Source organism: Mandrillus leucophaeus, unplaced genomic scaffold (genome assembly GCF_000951045.1).
Source record: "Mandrillus leucophaeus isolate KB7577 unplaced genomic scaffold, Mleu.le_1.0 Scaffold224, whole genome shotgun sequence".
In the NCBI taxonomy this organism is placed as follows: Eukaryota; Metazoa; Chordata; class Mammalia; order Primates; family Cercopithecidae; genus Mandrillus; species Mandrillus leucophaeus.
This window is the reverse complement of record NW_012102299.1, coordinates 218,596-238,426: the sequence shown is the minus strand read 5'-3', so window position 1 is coordinate 238,426 and position 19,831 is coordinate 218,596. Positions and strand designations below refer to the sequence as shown.

Genomic DNA, 19,831 nt, shown 5'->3' with positions numbered 1-19,831 from the left:
AAATGACGAGTTAATGGGTGCAGCACACCAACATGGCACATGTATACATATGTAACAAACTTGCAAGTTGTGCACATGTACCTTAGAACATAAAGTATAATAAAAAATAAAAGTAAAATAAAAAAAAAGAAACCCCGTCTCTACTAAAAATACAAAAATTAGCCGGGTGTGGTGGCGCATGCCTCTAATTCCAGCTACTCGGGAGGCTGAGGCAGGAGAATCACTTGAACCCGGGAGGCCAAGGTTGTGGTGAGCTGAGATCGTGCCATTGCACTCCAGCCTGGGCAACAAGAGTGAAACTCTGTCTCAAAAAAAAAAAAGAGAGAGAGAGCCTGCGGCCCTGTTAACACCTTGATTTTAGACTTCTGGTCTCCAGACCTCTGAGAGAATAAATTCTGCTGTTTTAAGCCACCCAATGTGTGGTAATTTGTTACAGCGACCATATAAAACTAATAATTTCACTTTTGCAAAATAACTTTTCTTCATTTGTTCCTCTCTTTGATATACTTCTTAAAGGCAAGAGCTACAAACCAGTATACTAATGGACTGGGGGAAAAGCCTACCTTTCTCTCTGTCCAGTCCCCAGGGCAGGGCCTCAATTCCGTTGAAAGGGAGGGAGAATGTCAGCTTCCAAAACCTGACTGCTGCACTTCCTCTCCAGGGGAGACACCAGCAGTGAGAGGCTGAATCCGTGATTACGGACTATGCAGAAAGTGAGTCTCAAAATAAACAGCCCCTGGAGTCAAAACTCAGGGGACGATACATAGAATTTTAGAGTCTTCAGGAAAGAGAGAGAACATGTAGTTCAACTTCTTCAGGCAGTTTTTAGAGGTACAAGAAGGCAAGGAATTTTGTATATTCGCATATGTTTTTGTGTTATTGAGGACCCTGAGGGCTGGAGAGCAGAGAAATCTGTCCAGGTCACAAACTAGGGGCTGAGAGCAATTTCACCACCCAGTGCAGGAGGACTCTTCCTCCACCTCTGGGGTCCCGCCTCTGTGGTGCTGCCCCCAGAATGGTCTCACTCACTTAGGTCTTTCATAAGCCCTCAGCTCTCCTGGTCTGGGGACCCCACTCCATGTCATGTTAAACATCTTAAAATGCATGCTTATCTCATATCAAATGTAATTTTTTCTCTTTAAAAATCTCATAGTTCTTTTATAATTTTTGCTTCTGAAAGTAATTGCCTATAAACAACTTGCTTGATTTTAGATTTTCCACAGTTTTCAGTAATCATCATACAAACCCAGGAAAATCTAGCCATAGATTATTTTCAGAAGCAATGAAATTTATATGAATGCTACATTTCATAATTAATAAGATTGGCATTATGCTTTCTGCTATACAGATTTAATCGACATTTTATTAATTTCAGGTTTGCCTTTTAGTGCTTTGATTGGGAAGTGTTTGGGGAAGCCTTCACATGAAGGATGTCAACAGGTGTTAGCAGGTAAGGTAGACAGAACTGGGTGGCAATGCCTGAAATGTCCAGCAAACATCTCAGCTTGTGGGGCTGAGTGTAGGTGAGAGAAATAGCAGAAGACAGGATTCTAAGCACTGAGCCAGGCACTACCGTATCCATAATCTCCTCTGAGACTTGAAAACCAAACTGGAGCCAGGTTACAAATGACTTCACATGCCATTCTCCCCACTGCCTGCCACTTGTACCCTGGGCAGCCATTGGGGACATTCCTGGTTCTGGATTCCTGCCTCTGAGCAGTTCTCTAAACATGGGCAGGAGGCCTGTGCTTCCCCACACCCGTTTCCATCTGTTTGTATGGCCCAGAGCCACTTGTGATAGGGCCTTCCTAGGAATAGAAGATAACACCGGCATCATTCCAGGGCCACAGTGGATGGGCTTTCCCTGCCCAGGAAATGACTGCTGCATTGATCTCTGTAACACTCAGGCCGGGGCACCCTTGTGGGGAGGATTCCAGTCTGCATTGCATCAAATACCTAGAAGAGGGAAAAGCCGTGTAAGCCAAGCATATGTTTATTTGATTGAAACGAATAACTCTCACAGGCCACAAACGAGACAGGCAGACAGATGTTTCAAGCGGCACCTCATCAGCTGATTTGAGCCATCATGCGATATCAGTGCACAGAATAATTCTGGAAAGATTCTAGGAAGGGAAGTTGGCTATCTTCTAATCTCCCTCTTTAGGATGAATTTCACAGCAACCGCTTCAGATGGTAGTAGGGACTGATTATCCCCATTTTAAACCTTAGAGCAGAAGGACCACTCCCCCAGTGATACCCACCTAGGAATGGAAGAAGCCAAGATGACCACAACCCGGGTCTTTAACCTCTGAGATCTCTTTTCATTGAGCTTGGCAGAACTGCCACTCCAAAGACTCACAGCCTCTCAAAGAATGGTGAGAGCATGTCAAAAAGACAGAGAAACTGGCTTGAAAGGGCACCTGCTGGTCAAACCTGGGACAATTTATTTATCAAAATAAATAATAATGATAATAGTTGTAACGTTTGAGTAAAATAGAAATCTGTAAGTCCACACTGATACAAACAAATACACAGAAAGAGGAGAAAGCTTTCTTTATAGTAAAATGACAACTGGTAAAAGTAGACATAATGGAATTAGAATCACCATTTAGCAACAATCATAGTGATACTCAGCCAAGAAACATCAGTAGATGTTAGAACTAGTGGGTGAATGTTTAATAAGAAATGGGAAAATTTTATACTTTCAGAGTACCTCCAGCCAAATTTTTATTAACTACAGAGGGAAAAAGAGTAATTTTACAATGAATAGTCCTGACAAATACCGCCTCAACTGAATAATCAAAGTGAATATTGGCCAGGCGTGGTGGCTCATGGTTGCAATTTCAGTGCTTTGGGAGGCCAAGACTTGTGGAGCACTTGAGCCGAGGAGTTTGATACCAGCCTGAGTGATATGGCAAAGCCCCGTCTCTACAGAAATACAAAAAGTTACCCAGGTGTGGTGGAGTGTACCTGTAGCCCCAGCTACTTGGGAGGCTGAGGTGGGAGGATCACCTGAGCCTGGGAGGTCGAGGCTGTAGGGAGCCGAGATCATGCCACTGCACTCTAGCCTAGGTGACAGAGTGAGACCCAGTCTCAAAAAAAAAAAAAAAAAAAAGCAAAATCAAAACCCCCACAGTGAACATCACCAATAATAGGTCATGTTGAAATCATGCCCTACCTGATCAGATGTCAATATCTTGTCAAAAATGCACCTCTCAATCTAATCAGGAGAAAACATTCAACAAACCCAAACTGAGAGACATTCTACAAAATAATCAGCACATCCAATCAAAAGTGTCGGTTAGGAAAGTCAAGGAAAGATTGAGGAACTCTTCTGACTGAAGGGCGCTAAAGAGACATGACGATTACATGCAACAGGTGTTCCAGGATTGGGTCCTTTTGCTACAACAAATACTATTTGAATAATTGTCAAAACTAAATGGCATCTGAGGATTAGAAGGCAGAAATGTTTTGATTTGAATTTCTTTATTTTGATGATTGCACTAGAATTATGTAGGAGAATGTCCTTGTTTGTAGGAATTACACACTCAAGTGTTTAGGTTCAGGTTAAAAAGTTCTTTGTGTATTTCTGCAGCTCTCCTGTGAGCATGTAATTATTTCAAAACAAACAAAGAAAATTCCCAGATGCGAGTGAAAGTGGGGGATATTAAACATATTTTTGTCACTTCTTCCAGGAAATAGGCTGCCTCCCTCAAGGATAGGGTAGTAACCAAGGACAAGCTGTCAGTTGAGACAGCTTGGTGTGCTTCTAGAAAGCCCTGTTTGCAACGAATGTCTGCAAATCAGTCCTACATCCCAGTAGCTTAAATTTATGAGGCTTCATTGTTTACAGTCAACCTTTAGTTAACAGCAGCTCTTTCATTTTACCTTTACATCTGACTCACTCGATGAAAAAAAACTTCTGAAAAACAAAACACTGAAGAGTTCTGAAATAGCTTCCATCCATAAGAACCTTTTAACAGATGTTTTTTTAAAAAAATACAAAATCTAAGTCCGTGATGTCAGTGCTGGTTTCCTTAAAAGAGAGAACAACTAGAAATGAATGTGCTATCATCCATCCAGCACATAAGATAAACAAAATCAGCACCAGCTTCCCACTACACAGAGCAATATACCTTCCTGTTATAGTCTTTCTCCTTGCTGTCTACTGCTTTTCTGCTAAATTCTGCTGAATTTCCAATGAAATGTTATACAGTGTATGACTCTTCTGTCTACCAATGACTGGCTCGCCCTCCCTCACTCCCTCTCTCCTTCCCTCCCTTCTTCATTGTCTTCATGCAAGTGGGGAGATCAGAAAGTGTGTTTTTCTTACAAACCTTAGGAAAACTGTAACACCTAGCAAACCTATAATTAAACTTAATATAACCTGGGAAAGGCAGAAGAAAAAGAAAATGAAGATTGTGAATCAGATGAGACAGGCAGTTAGCACGTCTCCATTTCGTTTGGGAAAGGCGAGTAAAGTCTGCAGACGTCAAGTTCTCTCTGTATGCTGTGCCTAACTTGGATCTGTATTTCAACTCTCCTTTCTCAAAGAAATGCCATGTCCTAGGGATGCTTGGAGCACTTCGACAGCATTCCACGGGAAGCTCTAATGACCCTCCATCCTCTCCAAGTAGAACAGGCTGTCTCCAACTCGCAATCTCACTATGTTCCAAAAGTTCTTTTTCCTTTCTTTTTTTTTTTTTTTCGAGACGGAGTCTTGCTCTGTCGCTCAGGCTGGAGTGCAGTGGCGTGATCTCGGCTCACTGCAACCTCCGCCTCCCGGGTTCAAATGATTCTCCTGCCTCAGCCTCCCGAGTAACTGGGACCACAGGTGTGTGCCACCATGCCTGGGTAATTTTTTGTATTTTCAGTAGAGACAGGGTTTCACTGTGTTAGCCAGGATGGTCTCGATCTCCTGACCTCATTATCTACCCGCCTTGGCCTCTCAAAGTGCTGGGATTACAGGCGTGAGCCACCGCCCCCATCCCCAAAAGTTCTTTATTTTAAAGTGTCATTTAGAGATTGGCAATAATGTTACAAATTATAATTAGATTTCCCAACTAGTCACAAAACTCCCCATAATTAGCGTATAATGTAACCAATACATACACAAGCTAATGTAACCAAGCATGTGCGCTCCCCCCCCAACACACAGCCTTCCACATACACAAAACAAAAACAATAATAGAAAAAAATGCATAGTATATCCCCTACATCACGCATCAACAAGCGTCTATGGGCTAGCCTGGGAATCTAACCAACATTTTTACATTGATTCACTAGGAAAAAGAAAATCGAATCCAATTTAGAACTCAGGCCTTTGGATACATTCCTTTCCTATCCCATAGTTCCTTCTCCCATCACATCTCACCCTGCAACCCCACGCCACCTCATCCCTGACAAGTAATGAATACCCTTCTCAGCTTCTCAGGCCAGAGCTACCTCTTGAAAAGGAAACCTCATTCCACAGAGGCCTTCACTCTACCTCACACACACACACACACACAGACATACGCACAGACACACAAACTCAGAATGACTTAAGGTGGCATTTTCAGGTGGTGACTGTGAGACAAGCATCCGTAGTTCAGAGGCTACATTAACATAAGTGATGCATGTTCACAAGCAGCCCCTTCGCTTAGAATTCTGATATGAACAAGAACATGGTGAGGGGGTCATGCTAAGCCAAGCTCTCATTCATTCCCATAGATAGAGACCCCAGGCCTATACTCAGTTTTACGATACTGTGCTGTGATTATTGTCTTGCTGTAATTTTGTTTTCTCATTTCTGGCATAATCTGTTTCATTGAATACAGAAAATATGACATGTGGGCAGAAAATGAGGCTTAAAAAGAAATTTAGGAAAGCAAATATCATTTGACATTTTGCCACTAGATACGAATTTCATTTAGGACAGGTTTCTAGTGAGACTTGGTGAAATTCTCTTGTTTAAAACATCTGTAGAATAGTCTAATTATCCTGATGATGAGGAAAAGAAACAAGAGGGAGGAGAAGACCTAAATAGCCGTTGGTACCAACTCGTTGCTGTAACCACACACAGCTATAAATTTATTAGATGTGGCACGATTTAAGTTTCAAAAAATGAAAAGAGCATTGCCAGGATGATGTCACTGAAAGTAAAAATGTCCTTGAAATTCTTATTCTGTGACAAAAAATGAGGGCAAATCTGTCTGGTATTCTCTCTCCTTGTTCTTCTTCAAGACAAAGTTTCTAAAATAATCTCAGACGTGGTGTAACATTTGCCAGACAGCTGTTCTAGGGAATGCCAAGAAGATAATCCTTGGGTCTATCATCGTCTTTTGTATTTTTTCTTCCTTCAGTACATTATGGGTTCAGGCCAGCACATAGATGCCATGTTCAGAAAGTTTAGAAAGTCTCTCTAGGGAGACTTGATGTCTCTGGAGGCCTTTTATGCCGATTTTACTGGCCTCGTTGAGAAGGCAATTTCTTGACTTCCTGGCAAAGGGATTGACCTTAACTCTGTTTCTAGAGGGCAAATGTCTGTTGAGATGAAGCCGTGGCTGAGGCTCACACTCAGGGATGCATCTGATCTGAATCCTCTCTCTCCATCCCTGAGAAAGGTCCCAAGGACGGTGAGTGAAACTCTGAACCAGGAATTATAGATTTGTTCATCTTAGAACTAGAAAAAGACCCTAGAGGACATCTAGCTTAGCACTCTCCCTTCCAACCTATTGGTGACCCCCACTGTCCAACGGAAATGAGTTTTCTAGAAAACAAAATTCTTTCTCCCAATAAACATGTTCAAAATCTCATGCATATTTTAATACTTATGACTTCATGTTTCATTTGAATGAGCGTGATGATTAAATTGGGGGCAGAGAGAAAAAGAATCTTGTGTGTTTACACAAACCTAGTATAAAATCCTGAGGTCAGCCCTTCCCTCAAATCTTCAAAACACAGTTCTCTGATGCTGCTGTTGCTTAAATCTTCGTCATTTGTCAGAGAAGAAAAAAGACTGTTACTAGAAGAGGAGACAGAGGGGCATGCACTATGGACATGGGACTGGAAAACAGACACTGATCTGAGGCAGAGGCAACGTGAGAAACATTCATAGCTGTCTTTCAGGTCCCGACAGATGGACCCAGGAAGCCAGATTTCTGGCCGTGGGGAAATTGTTCTCTTGTCACCAGGCTTTCTCCAGTTCTACCATGAAATAGGCTAGTGTATTAGTTCGTTAGCATTGCCATAACAAAAAGCCACAGACTGGATGGCTTAAACAACAAAAACTAATTTTCTCTCAGTCCTGGAGGCTGGAAGTCCAAGATCCAGGTGTCAGCAGGCTTGTTTCTTCTGAGGTCTCCGGACTTGTGACGGCCAGCTGCCTTTTTGCTGTGTCCTCACATGATCTTTCTCCCCTATGACATTTGTGGTATCTCCTTTTGTGCCCAATTTCCTCTTCTTATAAGTAAGGATGCACCCGTAGTCCCAGCTACTGGGGAGGCTGAGGCAGGAGAATCACTTGAACCTGGGAGGCAGAGGTGGCAGTGAGCCGAGATCGTGCCACTGCCCTTCAGCGTGGTGACACAGCGAGACTCCGTCTCAAAAAAATAAATAAATAAATAAGGAAGGACACCAGTCAGATTGGATGAGGGCCCACTTACATAGCCTCATTTTTCACTTATTCACTGCTTTCAAGGCCTTATCTCCGAATACAATCATATTGGGGGCACTGTGGGTCAGGGTTTCCATACATTAATTTTTAATTTTCTAATAGCCATGCTGAAAAGAAGTTTGAAAAACAAGTGGACTTAATTTTAAAATATTCTTTAACTCAATATATTCAAAATACCATCATTTCAATATGTAATCAGCATTTAAGAACTGTGAATGAGCTATTCTACATTCCCGTTGCCACACCATGTCTTCAGACGCTGGTGACTGTTTCATGCTTACGGCACATCTCAATACGTCTCAATATCTCAGGCTTATGGCCACATTCCTGGCGCTCAGCGGCCACATGTGGCTGTGCAGATGTAGGGAGTGGCCAGGTCTACGGTGGCCCAGGAGATCAACCTGTGTTCTGCTCCAGTCTGAAGTCTGAGGGTTTACTGAATGAGTAGGATGGGCCTGCAAGGAAAGAGATATCATGAGGTCCTCAAGAGCAGTCATGCCTTCTGGGGTCTTTATGGAACTCCTAGAGTGGCCTAGAGACTTGTGAATGGGGCCCTGTCACCCCGGTGCCTTTCAAAACTCCGGATCTTATGGGCTAACCAAGGATGTGGCTCAGGAGTAGAGCAGCCCAAGGAGGACATCGACCATCCTCATGCCTCTCAGCTCTGACTTGGCAAATAACCTTAAAAAGAATCCTTACCTCAGCCCTCCATTCTTCCACTGACTGGTCCAGTTATTGAAGCCCATGCTTAAATGGGCTTAAATCATCTTTGGGAGAGCCAAGCGGATGCTCATCCACCCCCATCTCAGAGCTGTGCAACCCTGTGGCCTTTTGCCCATTTTACACTGGGAGAAACATCACGTATCCAACACCACCCTCACTTTACTGATGGAGAAAGTGATACTCAGGAACTCATCACACAGCAAGTTATTGACAGAGCTAATTCTAGGACCTTGACCCCCCAGTTTTGAGTCTGGTGCTTGTGCAGTCTGCCATGTGCTGCATTTTGGAAGCTATGAGTGATGGATTCCAGCATCCCTACCTTGAAAAAGCTCACAACAGACAGGGGAAGATACTGGTAACACAGATACAGAAGCACCAGGACGCCTTCCAGCTTCGGGTTCTGGTTCATGGTTCCATCACCCTCTTGGTTACATCTGGTGTCCCCTTCCTCAAGTCCCTCCTCCAGTAAGCAGGTCACTACCCCTTTCATCTCAGCAAGTTTCTGTGCTTCAATTTCCTCACCAGAGGATGGAGGTAATAACAGAACTTATTCCTGGGGTACATATGGGAATTAAGTAAGTTAGTATTTCTAAAGCAACTAAAATAGTGCCTGGCACAGAGTGAGCATAATATTCAGTGTTTTGTTAAAATGCTGGGTTAGTAAACAGCCTCCTAGTTTTGTTCGCCTCCTCTAATATCAAACATTCTTGCTAAGACACAAGGCTTCTACCACCTGCCAAGCTCACATTGCCTGCAGTAGTAGTTCTCAAAGGTTAGTTCGCACAAGAATTTCCTGGGGTGCTTGGAAACAATGCAAATGTATGAGCCATTCCCTGAATTCTGCTTTAGGAGGTCTGAGCTGGAGCTCAGAAATCTACATTTTCAACATGTATCCACAAGGGATTTGGGTGTAGGTGGTCTGACACCACAGTTTGAGAAAGAGAGGCCTTCTAGGTAAAGCCCACCTTTAGCATGGCATTCACCGACGCGGACCATCTGGCCCTTGTCCACCATCCCAGCCTCACTGCTCAAAACCCATGCCCTAATCCTACAGGCCAGACCTGCATCAAGAAAAATAAAAAGCCACATTGCATTTCTCCATATGTCTGCTGTGTTACATGAGAGTAGAAAAAATAGCTGAGTTACACCCGGCGAAGTCTCGATGGTCATGCCTCGGGGTTGCCATGGGAACCACATCTGTGTGACTTACCCCAGAGTGAGAGGAAAAGCTGAGAGGGACACACGCACCTTGTTTCTGAGTTTCTGTTCTTTTTCTGAATTGGAGAGACCAGACCTGTACCTGGTATCTAGCTGGATTCCAGGCGTGTGCCACCACACCCGGCTAATTTTTGTATTTTTAGTAGAGATGGGGTTTCACCATGTTGATCAGGCTGGTCTTGAACTCCTGACCTCAAATGCTCCACCCGCCTCAGCCTCCCAAAGGGCTGAGATTACAGGCATGATTCACCACACCTGGCCTCTAAGAATCTTACAATATCCTTTTTTTTTCCTATTTTAAAATCCAAGCACATTTAAAATTTTTTGAGTCAAACCAAAAGAAGTCCCTGTTAATTTTCAGTGAAGAAACCTTCCTTCTTGATGGATTTCAGATCAGACCCATTTTTTTTTTGTATCTAAACCTGACTTCCTCAACCACTAGAAGAGCAAACTCCATTCTCTGCCTGTATGAAGTTGAATAGCATCATTCAACAAGCATGTCGATCCAGAATCTTACAATGTGAACTTATTTGGAAATAGGGTATTTGTAAATGTAATTAAAATATACTTTAAGATGAAGTCATACTGGATTGAAGTGGGCCCTAAATCTAATGTCCTTAAGAAAGAAGAAAAACACACAGAGAAGGAAGTGCTGTGTGAGGTCACAGACACGCAAGGAAGCCATGTTGACAACGGAGGCGGAGACTGGAAAGGTGCGGCGGCAAGTCAAGGATTGCTGGCTTCCATGAGAAGCTAGGAAGAGGGAGGGAAGGATTCTTCCTTAGAGCCTTCTGAGGGAGTATAGGCTGTAGATACCAGGGTTTCTGCCCTCCGGAACCATATGAGTACGCATGTCTGCTGTGTTTTCTTTCTTTCTTTCTTTTCTTTTCTTTTTTTCTTTTTTTTTTTTTTTGAGATGGAGTCTCTCTCTGTCATCAGGCTGGAGTGCACTGGCGTGACCTCAGCTCACTGCAACCTCTGACTCCTCGGTTCAAGGGATTCTCCTGCCTCAGCCTCCCAAGTAGCTGGGACTACAGGTGCCCGCCACCACACCCAGCTAATTTTTGTATTTTTAGTAGAGATGGGGTTTCACCATGTTGGCCAGATGGTCTCGATCTCTTGACCTCTTGATCCGTCCCCGTGGGCCTCCCAAAGTACTGGGATTGCAGACATGAGCCACCACCCCCAGCTGCATGTCTGCTATTTTAAGCCACTTTGTTTGTGGTCATTTGTCACAGCAGGCCCAGGAACAAAGCAGCCCAATGGGCCCCTTCCCTGAGGACAAAGCGTGCATATTCTGCAGGTTCTCAGGTTGATCACTGGACAATCGTCAGGTCAGTTAAGCATGAAAATATCACTAGGATAGCTCAGATAATAGAATACTGTGAAAAGCAGCTTTACTTTTGAATCACAGAATTTCTTTAAGCAAAGTCATTTTGGGCTGGAGTTAGAGTGCCCTGCCGGAACTAAGTCCTTCTTTTGATAACAGCATTCCAGTTTGTTCTAGGGGACTTCTCTCTCCTTATTGTGTGCAGTTTCAGTGGGGTTGTCCCTTGATATCCCCTACCCAAGGAGCTGCCATACGACCTAAGCTTTGCTGCCTCGACTTTTTCTGGGATTTTGTCTTGGACAGAGTGAGACCAGAAGGAAGAGCTGCAGGCCATCCATCAGCTGCTGAGCCCTCAAGGGACTGTCCACCAGGACCTGCTGCAGGATGCTGGGTGTTAACCCAGGTTAACATGGTTAAAACCACGTAGGATAACAATAGTTCTCCTACTGCATCCTCTGAAAGCCTTCCCCTTCTGCTTGACACAGTTTTTATTGCCTGCAACCAAAAACTGTAATGAAGACACTTGCCTGCCTGCACCCAACCCACCCTAAACCCCCTCATCCTCAAAGGCAGAGGGAGGATAGAAGAGAATTCCTGAGAGTGATGAAATGTCACAATTGCCCCCCACCCGCATCCTACACACACGCGCACACACACACACACACACGGTGACATCTGTTGCAAAAGTGCTGTGAAAAATATAGTCATCGTGTTTTTTCCGTGTGCCTTGAATTTAGGTCTTTAATATAAATTCGTTTCAGAAATCAATACAGTGCTAGACAAGTTTCTCATTTCTTCTTTCTACCGGAAAAAACGCATGACCAAACTTGGTGGGTTTTCCTTCTCTCCATATGCGTCTTTTGCTGTAGGTTTAGTGTTAAAGTTTCTACTCAATCATAGTGGCTATATTCGTTACCACTTGAAGTACATTTTCCCCTCTCTTTTTCTGTTGTTTTGATCTTTGGTTTTCACTGAAAACATTTGTTACAAGATCCCTAACGTCTCTTGTAGCAATAGATTCGATGTAAATTATAAATAAATAAATAGGCATTCATAGAGAGATCAAGTGATCACAAACCTTACCAAGTGAGATCCATAAGTGATAGAAATTTAGCTTCCAGAAGCATTTCATTTATTCCATGGACAAAGTTGAATTGGGATCAGGAAGAACATGTAGCACCAGAATACATGTACAGGAATATACCCCACCCTGTCTTCTTGAATGTTTCTGGCATTTTCATGCTACCCCCAAACTCTGACACCATTGCCTTCAAAGACCTGCCTTAGGCCCCTGAAATAGGTCCTGCAAGTGTCCAGCAGCATACGCAAAATAAAACAGAAAAATTCCTAAGCTGACAGTCAGAGATCCCGGGGGCAAGAAGCCACGCCACACCCTCGCCTCTCAGCAGAAACACGTGAAAACACAGGTCACATTGGTCTTTTTCTGTTTTGTTCTCATACTGTTGAACTGAATTGATGTGTTCACCAGGAAGAGCCGGCCCATCAGGAAGGTACTTCTTTGGGTGACTCCATTTGGCCAGAGAAAAGTGATCTTTGTTTTCCAACCCTTTCTCCTGTCCCAAGGGCTTGAAAATAACACCAACACCAACTTCTCTCAAATCTGAGGAGCTATTGTACAAACTTGAATAAGTCGGTTACTCTTTCTTTGCCTTAGGGAGGAGGGAAAAAAAAGAAACAAAACAAAACATAGGCAGGACTCTTAGCATAAACCAGACCAGGGACCTGAAAAGATTAATATTTTCCAAGGTCAGATGAAAGATGGTACATAAATGCAAAATGGCTCACTGTACATTATTAAATTTCTATTACACATGAATTAGTTATAGAGTGACATTTTGACTGTTTCCTCTGTGTAATTCTCAGAGCTCCACCTGTCTGACATTTCCTTCCTCTCTCAGGTCCACATAGAACAGGTCCCACTGTGTAGGAGGGAGGCCACGCTGCGGAATTTCAAAACACACACCAGGGGAGGCCGTTGCTGAGGCACATGCGGGAAGTTTCAAACCCTCACAGATATCAAGAGGTTAATCGCCCCCAGGGCTTGATCATTGAAGAACTACCCAAGGAAGAACAGAGAAAGTTCTTCATAAAAAAAGAAAAAGAATTCCAAATCCTTTCACCTCCTTATAGCCCTCAGGAACAAAAACTCATTGAATAACCAAGTAGACACGTCCCTCCTGATTTGAGTGGCCACTCGGAGAAAAAGCACAACAATTAAAAGCTTAGCACCCATTGTCCAGAAGAAATGCAGAGAACAGAAAGTGTACTGGTAAAGGGGAGAAGGGTGCCAAGAACGGAGATTTATGAAAAAGAAAAGGGAGACAAAGAAAAGAAAAGGCAATGACCTCAAACAAACATAACCTTTACTGCACAGAAGCTAGTGACAGGCAGGATGTGGAGGAGGTGCCCAGGCCCCATCCCCACCCTTCACTCGGGTCACTGCCAGAGGTTCAGAGGGCATGTGTTTGACACTGGGCAGGCTCTAGCACTTACCTCACTGTAAAAGAACTAGCTGAAGCACACTGAATGCAGATGCTTCTGTCTTGGATAGATCCAAGGGCCATTATTACCTGCCCAGAGTCCCTGAGGATCTTATTATTATGTGGTGAAAGGAGGAGGACCTCGCCCCCTAACCTGGAGCTATGGTATTGTAGTGGTGTTAGCAGCCAGCCCTGAAGCTCAGTCATCAGCAGCTCTGCCCACGGGAGCCAGTAGTTTTTGTTTTCCCCTAAAGGACCCCAAGTGGCAGAGAAAAATGAAATCAGACCCCTAGATACATGCCAGAAAGGGTCCTGCATATTCTATACACTCATCCCAGCCTCCCTCTTGCTTACCCCCAAACTCAAATATTACCTAAAGCCTAATGTTGAGCTTAAAAATGCATGCGGAGGCCAGACACAGTGGCTCACGCCTGTAATCCAGGCACTTTGGGAGGTCAAGGTGGGTGGATCACCTGAGGTCAGGAGTTCGAGACTAGCCTGACTAACATGGTAAAACCCGGTCTCTACTAAAAATACAAAAAATTAGCCGGGTGTGGTGGTGCACACCTGTAGTCTCAGCTACTCAAGAGGCTGAGACATGAGAATCGCTTGAACCTGGAAGGCGGAGGTTGCAGGAAGCCGAGATTGTACCACTGCACTCCAGCCTGGGCAACAAAGTGAGACACTGTCTCAAAAAAAAAAAAAAAAAAAAAAAGCATGCAGAATTTACATCCTACAACATTATAATGTATCTTTGTATCTTCGTTTTACTATCTAAATATTTCAAATTACTTACCACTAAGTAAACGTATCCCATAAAGATATGACAAGTGTATCCTGTGGTTTAATGTACTTCCCTGGGCCACCACTCCAAAAGGAAACCATGTACCCCAGTTTGAAGAGCCTGGTCTTAAACAATCACTTCTCTGGAAGAAGCAAAGATCTGGCAATCAGTCTGTAGACACATCTGAGCAGCTGCCCTATTTGTGTGTGTGTGTGTACGTGTGTGTGTGTACGTGTGTGTACGTGTGTATGTGTGTGTATATGCGAAAGTGTACGTGTGTGTACGTGTGTGTTTGTGTATGTGTGTGCATATGTGTGTGTGTATATGCGAATGTGTACGTGTGTGTACGTGTGTTTGTGTATGTGTGTGCATATGTGTGTGTATGTGTGTGTATATGTGTTTGTGTGTATATGTGTGTGTCTGTGTATATGTGTGTATGTATGTGTGTGGGTGTGTATGTGTATATGTGCATGTATGTGTGTGTATGTGTGTGTGTGTACATGTGCGTGTGTGTGTGTATGTGCATCTGTGTATCTGTATGTGGGTGTATGTGTGTGTTTGTGTGTGTGTTTGTGTATATGTGTGTGCTTGTGTGTATGTGTTTGTGTATATGTGTGTGTTTGTGTGTGGTGTGTTTGTGTATATGTATGTGTGTGTATGTGTCTTTGTGTCTGTATGTGTGTGTATGTGTGTGCGTGTGTGTGCATGTGTGTGTATATGCTTGTGTATGTGTATGTTTAACAATAAAGGTTTTTGACAGATGAGCAACATTCCTATCACTCGGTGCAAAAGTTGAAGCTTCTTCAGTGCTCATGTTTAATCCTCCCCAATTTTAAAATGGCCTCCAAAATTCTGCATCATCTGGCCCGTCCCCAACTCTCCAACCTCACCTCACATTGCCATCGTCCCCTAGATAGCTGTGTTCTAGCTCTGCTTCCACCCTCATCCTAAAAGTAGTGCCTGCCTTGCTGCAGATTCTTCTACTTCAGTAAGAAGCAAACGGTTCCACTCTTGGTCCAGGTGAATCTTAGACCCTTCTCTAATACCCTGCCTAGGATCCCTGTCTAGGACTTGCTCTCTCAGGGGCCTTCGTGCCACCAGTCCTTCCTCCTGTCACCCTCACTCTACAAGATACTATGGTTGCCCTCCCCAAGACCCATCCCCTCTTTCCCCTCCTTCAGAGCAGCTATGCCAGTCTCATACAATTGATCCCATCCTAACTCCAAGATTTAAATTAATCATTTAGATTAATGCGTAATCCATTTCCTCTTTCTACAGTTCAAAGGTAGGCACATGACTTCAGATCATGCAGTCAGACAGAAGCTCAGGACTTTTGTTTGATGGTTAGAGGAGGAACAATCAGCTCTCTTTCTTTCTCAGCACATGGAACAGCAAAGCAAGCAACCTGGAGAGTCTTAGCAGACAGCCTGTAACCAAAGGAGGAGCCTGTCTTAGGGTAAAGCTGACACACAGAAGCTGGAGCAGAGAGAGCAAAGGAAACTGGGTCATTGGTTACATCCCCAAGCTACCAAATTAAAACAATGTTAAGACTTACTCTCTAAAATATTTATTTCTAAGAGTCAGCACACATCATCCTTGTTTAAGGCAGTTTTATTTGGGATACAATAATAGATACATTTCCTGCCCATATAGAGTTTACAGTTCAGTCAGGGAGAGAGAAAGTACATGATACCATGAACTGGAGGGAATATTTTGGATACTAAATGGCATAGAGCTGGACCAGTTAATCCAAACTCGGAATCTAAATGTGGAAGAACTGACCAAGATTTGATGGGTGGAAGGCAGGCAATATGATGGGAGGAAGAAAAATAAGAGAAAGGGTATGGAGTTTCACACAGAGAGAACAATATATGCAAAGCCTTGAAGTAAGAGAGAACACGGTGCATTCATGTGACTAAAAATTGTCTCATGATTTGGTCCTTCTTAGAAAGCAGCCACCAAGAGCTTGGTTATCCTGGATCCTGCCAGTCTCCATCACTTTTAAATTAATTGCAGCCTGATGGCCAGACCCTGGTGCCATCTTCAGCCACAGATGTTCTTGCATGAGCAGTACTAGCAGAGGCAGCAGGTACTGACCCACTGGGAGCCACACACAGGTATCTGCACCCCACCCCATTCTCCTAGTATTAGCCTGAGACTTCCAGCAATCCACCTGCTCCCAATCCTCCTTACCAGCCAGGATCTGCATATGAAGATATCAGGTCAGAGAATTTCAGTGGCACTCAGTGATAGTCTATCTTCATCATTCGTGGATTCTATATTTGCAAATCCACCTATTTGTAGTCCTGAAGTCCATACTCATGGTGATGCAGGACAGGCAAGCCCTAAAATAGAGGCTTATCCCAGGAGGGTTCTTGGCTTCATCCAGGAAGAATTCAAGGGTGAATCGGCAGTGTTAAACAGCAACTTTGAAGCAGCAGTGTACAGCAGCAGCAGAGGTACTGCTTTTTGCAGAACAAGAATACCCTATATGCTGTGTGCCCAGAGTACCAGCTCAGAGGCAGTTCTGCACTCATATTTATACACACTTTTAACTATATGCAAATTAAGGGGCGGTTTATGTAGAAAATTCTAGAATGAGAGTGGCAACTCCTGGGTTGCCATGCTAAGGGGCAGTAACTTTTGGGTGTCGCCATGGCAATGGTAAACTGACAGGGCACACTGGCCGGTATGTCTCATGGGGAGATGCTTCTGCCCCTGACCTGTTTTAGCTAGTCCTCAATTTGCTCCAGTGTCCAAGCCCCACCTCCAGAGTCAAGTTCCGTCTCCTACCTCCATGGCTCTTTCAAGGTAATTCCTGGACCTGCACAAACAGGTGAAATACTCAAGGCCCACGATGCATGCATTCCCGGCTGAGGTCAAGCAAGGTGGTGCTCCACCTTCTTATTTTGTCTATCATACTGTAAACAAGTGTCTTTTCTGCAGTCCATTTCATGCCATGTTTTTTGCGTGTTTATGCTTTTCTTGGTGATTTAACTGTTTAAAATGGTCCCCAAGCAGATTGCTGATGTGTTATCTAGTGCTTTAAGTGCAAGAAGGCTGTGATGTGCCTTAGGGAGCAAATCATGTGTGTGTTAGATAAGTTTCATTCAGGCAGAGTTATAATGCTTTTGACTATGAGTTCATTGTTAAGGAACCAACAGTGTATTTAAATATGGTGTCTTTAAGCAGAAACACCCACAAAACAAGTTTGTATGTTGATCATTCACAAAAATGTTGTGACTAGTGGCTCACAGAAACTGAAGCCTGTATTTCCTCTAGAAGCAATGGCTCAGTTTTGCTAATTCAATGCTTATAGCCATTTTATATAATAGAATATAATTACTGTGAATAATTAGAATAGAGCAGGGTGCAGTGGCTCACGCCTGTAATCCCAGCACTTTGGGAGGCTGAGGTGGGTGGATCACATGAGGTCAGGAGTTCAAGACTAGCCTGGCCAACATGGTGAAACCCCGTCTCTATTAAAAATACAAAAATTAGTCAGGTGTGGTGGCAGGTGTCTGTAATCCCAGCTACTTGGGAGGCTGAGGCAGGAGAATCACTTGAACCTGGAAGCCAGATGTTGCAGTGAGCCAAGATCATGCCACTGCACTCCAGCCTGGGCAACAGTGTGAGACTCATCTCAAAAAAAAAAAAAAGAAGAGACTCTATAGACTTATACAGGACATGGACTAGGGGCTGTCTCTCTAGCTTAAACAAAGGTGTGATCCTACATGAGTTAGTATAAGTGCACTGCTGTAGCAAATGGACCCCAAAATTCATAACAATCCAATGAATGTTTACTTCTTAGTGTTAGATCATTTTTGAGCTGGTGAATGAGCCAGCCCAGGGGCTCTCCTCCACTCAGCTCCACAGGAATCAAGGCTGGATGAACACTGTCATTATAATAAATGGCTTTCAAGGGTAGCCTGTGCATTATCCTTATTTGTCTAAGACAGTAAAGAACACAAAGGAGTGAACCTGAGATGTTTTGATGAACCAGGCCTGGAGGTGGTGCCTATCACTCCTACTCATGTTCCATTGGCTATGACTCAGTCACATGACTATGCCTAGCTGCAAGGGCATATGGGAAATATATTTTGTATGGATGACAAGGAAGACGAGAACAAGATGGCCTTGGCTGCTAGTAGTCTCTGCCACAGTTTGTTTTAAAGATTCATACTGAGTCAGGTTCAGACCGAGACCTACAATTGCCCCAGGACGATCCATAATTTGCTCCCTTCCCTTCAGTTCTTCTTGAAATCTTTGTTCAGTGTTTATTTTGAGGTGAAACCGAGATTTATGGGGGGATTGGCAGGAAGAGAGTTGCCCCTTGACCTGTGGAAATACTGTTCAAACCCTTACTCTGATTCTTGAGCCATCTTCAGAGGTGATGAAGATGTCTAGCCCCTCCCTAAGGCCACCTCAAAGTTTAGCATTTTCCTAATCCTCATGTAAATCAGCACCTACAGGTGCAACACAGCTCAAAGCCAGAGGGACAATCCATAGGCCCCTATGAAGAGTTAGCTCTGGGACCACGTATCTCCCATGGGAAATACTCAGGTCTATAAGCCCAAGGCCTCACTGTGAGAACACCTGGCTCTGGGCAGGGCATTCTGGGACCTCAAGGCTTTGCGTGGCCAGATCTAACTTTAGATGTCTGGGCCCCTTGCCACACTATGAGGCCAGCTGTGAGGGACCTGTGTGAGAGGGAACCTTGGTGAAAATGGCCTGAGCAAGAGCAGGGAATGGGGGACCTCATCTCCAGCCCACATCCTGAGGAGGAGGAAGCCTCTGTGCTTTGGAAGCATCTATAAGACTTCATGTAACCAAGGGTCACCCTTGAGGTGTCCTTGCCTTATTGCTCCCATGTACCCTACTGAAGAAAAAGGAACAAAGACAGGTGATGGCCCACAAAATGGAGCTGCAGAATCTGTCCTCCCCCTCTTGTATCGCTCCTGGCTGCCAACAAACAGACTCCTGTTCTATAAGCTAGCAGCTTCGTGAGGTCTGAAAATAATCCCTGAAAGAAAAAAAAGTGAGAATAATAACAATTTTATGTTGAATGCTAGGCACTATGATTAATATGTGATATATGTTGTTGTACTGAGTTCTCACCATGACCTGGGAGTTAGGTACTTTAATCTCCACCCAGTTAACAAGGAAACTAAGGCTCAAAGGAGTTAAATAACCTTGTCCATGTTCACATTGCCAGAAAGTGGTTGAGTCAGTACCTCCCGTCTGACTGCAAAGCCTGTATTCTTTATCTCTGAGCTCTGTGACCCTGACCACATTGGTCACTTGCTGGGTGGGGCAGAGGAAGCCCTAGCTGCCTATACCTTCTTGTACCTGCAGCCCTTCCCCTCCACAGCTGGGACCTGTCTCATGCTGACAACCTGCCAGAGTGACCCATCACCTCTACGTATTCGCCACACTCTTTCTGAACCTTTTCTGTCCAGTCAGCTTCCAAGCCGCTCTTGGGCATGAGTGTCATCCCAGTGCACCTGATAAGTCCCAGGTGCTCTGCCTGAGCCTGCCCACCAGCTGCCTGAGCTCCATCATTGAAAAGAGGTGTCTCTAGGATGTTAAAGGGAGCCTCAGGTGGCAGAGCTCTCTCC

At 44.1% G+C, this 19,831-nt stretch overlaps 1 long non-coding RNA gene across 1 annotated transcript; it reads right to left on the bottom strand.

Annotated features, from left to right (window-relative positions):
- Positions 1 to 1,343: 1,343 nt before the first annotated feature.
- On the bottom strand, positions 1,344 to 6,975 carry LOC105540641. The gene is made up of 2 exons (XR_001006224.1): positions 6,896 to 6,975; positions 1,344 to 1,956 (listed from the first exon to the last, which is right to left on the bottom strand). It is a non-coding gene; the product is annotated as an uncharacterized LOC105540641 (long non-coding RNA).
- Between the last annotated feature and the right edge of the window lie 12,856 nt (positions 6,976 to 19,831).